The sequence below is a fragment of the Heterocephalus glaber genome, unplaced genomic scaffold (assembly GCF_053883595.1).
Source record: "Heterocephalus glaber isolate CG9 unplaced genomic scaffold, H.glaber_assembly_v1.0 deba00001442, whole genome shotgun sequence".
NCBI lineage: Eukaryota > Metazoa > Chordata > Mammalia > Rodentia > Bathyergidae > Heterocephalus > Heterocephalus glaber.
Window position 1 is genome coordinate 7458657 of NW_028258296.1, and position 7295 is coordinate 7465951.

A 7295-nucleotide genomic window follows, 5' to 3' on the forward strand; every position below is an offset into this window, starting at 1 on the left:
GGTAAGTTAAAGGCCACTTTCATACTTTTTATATTTTTATCTAAAATAGTAAATTTATTAAGCTGAAGGAAGATGTATTTGAAAACAGAATCTTTTATAGTTAACAGCAAGTTATTCTCACTAAACCATAAATCAAACAATTGGATTTTTGGACTGATTTTTCTTTACTTTTCTGTTTTTTGAGACAAGGTCTTGCTGTGTAGTTCAGGCTGGGGTTGAACTTACTATGTAGCCCAGGCTGGCTTGGAATTCACAGTGATTCTTCTGCCTCAGCCTCCTGAGTGCTGGAATTACAGGTGTGTGCCACCACACCTGGCTTGGACTGATTTGTAGAAAATTGTTCTTGTATGAAAGGATTCCATCTCCTAGTATATATTACGTCTTGGTGTTGCTACTAGTTTTGGTTAGAAGAAAAATAACCATGGAACCTGGAGAATAATAGTGCCAGGCAGGAGGAGAATACATGAGAATGCACATTATTGTGTGCTGTCTGCCTTCCGAATGTTGATGTGTGAGGGTCTGGGAATTTGGTCTCTCCAGGCAGCAGCACTGTGAGGCAGGTTGAATGCCACTGGGGAACCTGGCAGGCCCGATTTCTTGTCATCCCAGGACCTTAGAGCTGTGGAAATAAACAAAGAGCAACCCAAGGAGAAGTGTAATGGTGTTTTTATTTAGAGCTGCAAGTCAGCCTCTACCACTTGTGTTTGGGCAGAAACTCAGGCCAGCTGAGGGGTGGGAGGACTTTCTAGTGGGAGATGGTGGTGCTTCCGGTGTGCTCCTGACTCCCCAGGCAGGCAGCCTGCACCCAGCCGGAGGAGCACTTCCTGTGCTCTGCTCATCTCCCTAAGAAACAGGGTCGCCCTAGAGAAGCTGTCAGTTACCGATGGGGCCCTGGCCACTGGGGACCGGGGGCTGTGACTTATCATTGAGCCTTCACTCAATGGGCTGTCACTGGAGACAGCAGCCTGGCTTCCTCAAACCTGCTTTACAGCAGGCCGACTGGGCTGTGTTGTAAATAATGGCATGGATTTTCTGGGCAGGGTAGGTGGGGTGGAGGTCAAAGTTATTTTTGTTGTTCAATTTTAATTTTTATGAGTTCATGTTTGCAGTACATGATGATCACATTCCTCTTGGGGAGTTCATCCATGCACACAGCACATCTCAGTTCTTTCTTCGTCACCTTCCCCTCCCCTCCCCCTTCCTCTATGCAAAAGATCCATGTCCCTGTTTCCTATTATCTATCTTTTATTTTTCTCTTTAATTTATTTGTACTTTGGGTTTCTCAAGTAAGAAAAACTAGGCACTGCCCAGAGCACCAAGGAGCAGAGCTCCCTCAGCACTGAGGAGGTGAGCCTCTTGGGCTCCAGCACCCTCCACCCCCCACCCCACTGTAGCTGTGCCAAGCCATTACCTGGATCCACACTAAAGAGTTGCAGGGGTTATAAAGGACATTGTTCTAAGCTTGAGAAGATAGAGCAGACATGAACAACAGAAAGAAGGCCTCTCAGGCTCTTTGATGAAAATTAAAGCCCACTGGAAAAGTGAAGAAAATCTCTTTAATAAAGGCACACGAGACCACCTCTCTTAGGGGAGCAGCAGTGTGGACCAGAGCAGTGTGGCTGCAAGCAGATCCTAGGCAGGGCTCCCCCCTGACCCCAGAGGCTGGGGCACACTGGCCCAAGCCAAGGGCCTGCCTGGAAAAGAGCTACACAGCCACACGAGCAACAGCCAGAGGTTTGCCCCGATACCATTGGTAAGTGCATGAGACCCTAGCCAGAAGCTTGCTCACACAACAGAAACTGGGGTCCATAGCCCCCAGCCAAAGGCCCTCCCAGACAACAGCTACATGGGGGCCCCAGCCAGAGGCACACCTAGATACCATCCCAAGTGTGCACAGGCCCTAGCCAGAAGCCCACCCAGACAACAGGTCAGCTCAGGGATCCAGAAGGCCACCTTTCTGAACCCAGGAATTAGTATACTGTTGAGCAGCAGAGAACAGGCTGCTCGGTGGCTTGCTGAGAATTGAAAACCACTGGGTGAGCAAAAAGTTGCCTCAACAAAGGCACAGCAGGCTGCATCTGTTGAAATGAGAAGACATGTAAACAAGTCTCAAAACTGGACTTTCAGATCACCCAAGGCAACCCCAAAGGGAAACAAGATGGAACAATCTGATACTCAACCACCTATACTCCCTGAACTGGAAATGAAAGAGGATCTGGAAAAAATGAAATCAGAAATAATTTCTCAGATAACAGCAGAGATTGTGCCTATAGTACAAGACATGATTAATAAATCTAGAGCAGACACAGATAAAAAAATAGAGGAGCCAAAGAACATGATGGAATCCCAACATAGGAAACAAATGGAATCCATAAAACAGATGCAAACAGACCAGGGATTTAGCTCAATGGATTCTGCCACCTGCCTCACAAGTGCAAGGTCCAGACTTTGATCCCTGGTACCAAAAAAAGAGAAAAGAGACGAAAATATATTTCCAGGAGATTAAAAACTCCACTGAAAGTTTACATAGCAGAATGAGCCAATGTGAGGAGAGAATTTCAGATATAGAAGATAAGACTGCAATTAGTGACCAGGAAAAGAAAAATTTCTTTAAAATAGTAAGGAACCATAAGAAATCAATTCTTCAGCTGCTAGACAATGCAAAGAAGAATAATGTAAGACTGATCATAGTGAAGAAACAAGAGAGTGCAGATGACATTAAAAAAAACCTGTTCATAGAAGTAATGGCAGAAAACTTCACAAGCAGGGGAAAAGAACTTGACATACAGATAAGGGAGGCAGATAGGACTCCAACTAGCCGTGATAAAAAAAATCTACACACAAGCATGTAATAGCTAAGATCCCAGAAACCCAACAGAAGAACAAAATTCTACAAGCAGTTAGAGAAAAGAAACAATTCGCATACAAAGGAAAGGCCATCAGAATCACAGCAGACTTCTCAATGCAAACCCTTAAGGCAAGAAGAGCTTGGAGTGATGTATTTCAAGCCCTAAAGGAAAACAGCCTCCAACCCAGATTGACGTACCCTGCAAAACTATCTTTCAAAATTGATAGAGAAATAAGATACTTTCATGACAAAGAGCACCTCAGGAACTTCATGAATACCAAACCAGCACTCCGAAAAATTTTAGACAATATCCTAGGAAAAGACAACGAGGATCACAACCCCAGGAAGCCCAGCAGAATGAGCCCGTCAGGTGTGACAAGAGATTAAATGCAAAGGGGGAGAATCCAAAAAAAGAAATAGTCTTGACAATGATAAGTCAATATGTATGAGTTATAACCATCAATGTTAATGGTCTCAATTTCTGATCCCTCTTAACTCCTGAATAACTCAGGGCTGCTGGGTGGCTCTGCTTTCAGTTCCGTCATCCCCAGGTTGAGCCTCAGTGGTACCTGCCTGATGGTCTGAAAAAACAGGGGCTGTTGTGGCTGCAAAAGAAAAAAACCCCAGACATCAGCCACCTTTTTATATGAAATGTTTTAAAGAAATTCACAACTATAGATCAATTTCTTTGAATATAATGAAACATACATTTATTGATTATTGTAATAATTTTTAATTGGCATGAATTATATTAATATTCATATTTGGGTAGTCACTATTCAAATTCAAGGAAGTAACTAGACCTTGTATTAATTTCACTGGTAAAAAGACTGATAAAAGTGAGTAGATCCGTTGTGCCACCAGTGGTGCAGCTGCCTGATGGACAGCCACGCGTGCCCACTTGGGTCCATGCACGTGCTGCGCATGTGCTGGCTTCCTTGTCCAGCTGGTTCTATAAGAGAGGATGCCTGGGAGGATCAGGGCAGGGGACTTCCAGTCAGAGCAGGGCACTTCCGGTCAGGGAAAACCACTGGGACACCCCTGTCCTGGCTTGTTTTCTAGGGCACAAGATGCAAAATTCCATTCCTCATGTACACTGTTGAAATTCCACAAGTGAGATTCCTATCACGCTGACACCTGTGGGCTCCCTCTCTCTGTAGTTTTCTTCAGACATTTCAGAAAACCTTATTCTAGAGGTTATACAGTAGAACAAGCTCATTTCTTTTGTTTGTGACTCAGTTTCCCTGTGTATGCCTGAGAGCTTGTTTGCAGCTGACTTCCAGTGCTTTCAATTTACATAATAGAAGGACTAAAATGTACTCTTTTCAGTGTCCTTCTGTATTTCCTTTTAGTTTTCCAATGAATTCCTTTGTAGATAAAGTGGATAAAATGATCCATAATTTTTGAATTTTAAGCCAAAGACTGTCTGCTCTGATATGTGAAGGGAAATTCAAAAAGTCATCATGAGATCTGGAATATTTTAAAAAATTAAGACAGCCTTTTAACAACAGAGTAGTAGTCTTTTTCTTTTCTTTTTTGGTACCGGGGATCGAACTCGGGGACCTTGCGCTTGCGAGGCAGGCGGGGGAACCACTGAGCTAAATCCCCAGCCCCTAGAGTAGTAGTCTTAAATGACCTGATTCCACTGAAGTCAGGAAACAGCCTGAAAGCACAAATTGATTTTGCACAGAAATGAAATCTTGGTAGTACTTTTGTAAAGTGAAAATAATATGATCACTTAATTACTCAGGTGGATCAGAAGAAGTGTTCAGAGGAATAAAAAAAGATAAAACTTGCAGTGCATTTAAGAAAAACTCAAAAGGGAACGTAAATGCTTCATCACAGATCTCTCAGGGCAATGTTGAAAGAAATAACAGAACGCAGTAAACATGGTTAACGCAACGTCATCAAGGAGGAAGAAAAATGTTATGATTCAAAATAAGGAAACTTACAAATTACCCAACCACAAGCGATTAATAAAAAGAGAATTTCCATTTCCACAAGGAAAGACACCCTAATTCCATTTGCTTCCTCATAGAACTACAAACTTAGAAATAAGTGTGATAAAAGTAAATTTCTCTTAAGAAAGACATTAAAGATTACTTGAAGAAAGGATTGCTTCCTTTTTTTTTCAGTAAATACATTTGATCTGATGCTAATTTATTGCTCACAAAATAAATTTAAATTTGTTCCATCGAGACCCGTCAGACACTGCAGTGTGTGTTTTGAACAGTGTGACTCACAGACATATTGTGTAGCACTAGGGATTAGAGACTTCTGACTTCATTCTACTTTTACACTGCTTTATATTTTACTTTCTTCAACTAGAGAAAAAAAAGAAACCCAGGCTTGATATTTTCCCCCTCATTTATTAACTCAGTTGTTTTCTTGCCGTCTTAGTTACTTTTCTCGCTGCTGAGACAAAATACCCGGCGCCCAAAGTTAAAGGAGCAAAGGTTTATTTAGCTCACGGTTTGTAGAGGTTTCAGTCCACAGTTGGCTGCTCCAAGGCAGGGTGGCAGGGCCGACCGGCAGAAGGGAGCAAAAGTAACAAGCGGGCGCTACAGCTCTTTGTCTCGTCCAGGCTACACAGGGCGGGCAGCGCGCACACCTGCAACCCTAGCACCCTTGGTCCTAGCAGTGCACTGTGAATTGATCCCAGATCCCAGCGTCACGCACTCTAGATCCAGCACCTGTGAAAAGCCCCAGCTTGACCGCATCAGGCTTTGGTGGCACCTAGATATAGCCGGAACACCCGTCCACCTGTTGAATTAGAACAGAGAAGGAAAAGAAGTGAAGAGCGACTTGTGACCTTCCGTATCGCTTGGCTAGGACGGTGCGCGACGGAGCCGGTCCCCCGGGAAGACAAGTGGCTTAGACCCGGTCCTGACCTTTCCAGGCTCTGTTCCCGCGCTCCGTTCTTAGGAACCCTGGAGAAGCCTCACGGGGATCAGCAAGCCGCTGTCCTGAGACTAAGCGTTGTTCTGGGCTCAGGGCCTCCTCGCGAAAGCCCCGAGTGTGCAGCTGGGAGAGGCGTTAGGGCGGCAAGCCCGTAGTACTGGGGGGCGGGGGGCGGCTGTCGTGAAATAGCTTCCTGTATTTAGAATGAAAGAGCAGAGAGAAGTCCGGACCTGGCCCGGCCTGGGCGGCCTCTGAGGTCACTGCCCGAGAGAGCTGGGGCCGAGGCCCTGCCCGTCTTAGCTGCTGCCCTGAGTTCCGCAAGGGAGACCGGGGGTCCGGGAGAGGAGGAAGGAGCTCAGTCACAGGGCGACTCTGGCGAAGGGAGGCCCCGATCTTGGGTGGGTGGGTGGCGCCCGACAGGGTGTGACTGCCTCGCCCGGCCCAGCCGGGTCCACAATCCACGCCAGGCTGGGCAGCGTCCTGGCTGCAGTGCCGGGATTCTCGGCTCCTCCCTCCCACCCTCCCCTCCTTCTAGAGTAAATAAGGCTTCTGTACTTTTTGGGAAAGTAATTTTCTTCTAAGGAATCTAGAGACATCTTTCTCAGGCTTCCATTATGGAAGAGTAGAAATCAGGCTTCCCGAGTTCGAAACCCAGTTCAGGTGCTCACCAGCCGCTGGCCGCTGGTTTGGGCGGCTGAATTTGGAGCTTCAGGGTCCTGTCTGGTGGGGAGGGTGAGGGTGAGGTGACGTCGCTTCAGAGAGCTGGTCCGAAGTCACGTGACATGAAGCACGTGCATGCATTCAGCGCTTCGTTGTTGTCCGTTCCTGTCTCAGTGACAGCCATTCTCAAAATCTGTCCTTGTACTGTCCGCTGCTTTCTCGAGACACCGTACAGACGCTGCTTTAGTGCCTGTGATTATCGGAATCTCAGCAAGTTCCACTCTTGTTGAATGTAGATTAGAATATTGCTCCTGCTACTAAGTAACAGATTGCTTATTAATGATGTTGGTTGGAGGAAAATGGTTCTCATTATTAATTTGGCTGCAAGCTACCTTTCCCAACTGGTAAGTGAATTAAAAAAAATATTTGAAAAGGAACTGCTGGAGGAACTGCTTTGCCCACATGTGTAACTAATACAAATAATGAGTGTATATGTATATATTTATTGATTAGTTTGTTAATTAATCAAGACAGGGTCTCAATATGCAGCTCAGCCTGGCCTGGAAATCACTATGTAGCCCAGGATGGCTTCAAACTCTCAGTGATCCTCTTGCCTCAGCCTCCTGAGTGCTGGGATTACAGGCGTGCTCCACCATGCCCAGCAATAAGTGTTTTATGACTCTAAAGCAAGCTTGAAAGTTTGATCACCACCAAGTAACAATAGCAATCATGATATTATGGAAAGGTTTGAAGTTGTTCTTGTTGTATATAATCAAAGAAGGAATTTTGCTGTTATCAGTTTTCGTGTTGGATGTGTTTTAGCATGGAATAGTTCAAAAAATACAAAAGAAATGCCAGGTATCCTCTTGTCTTGCTTGATTCTTGA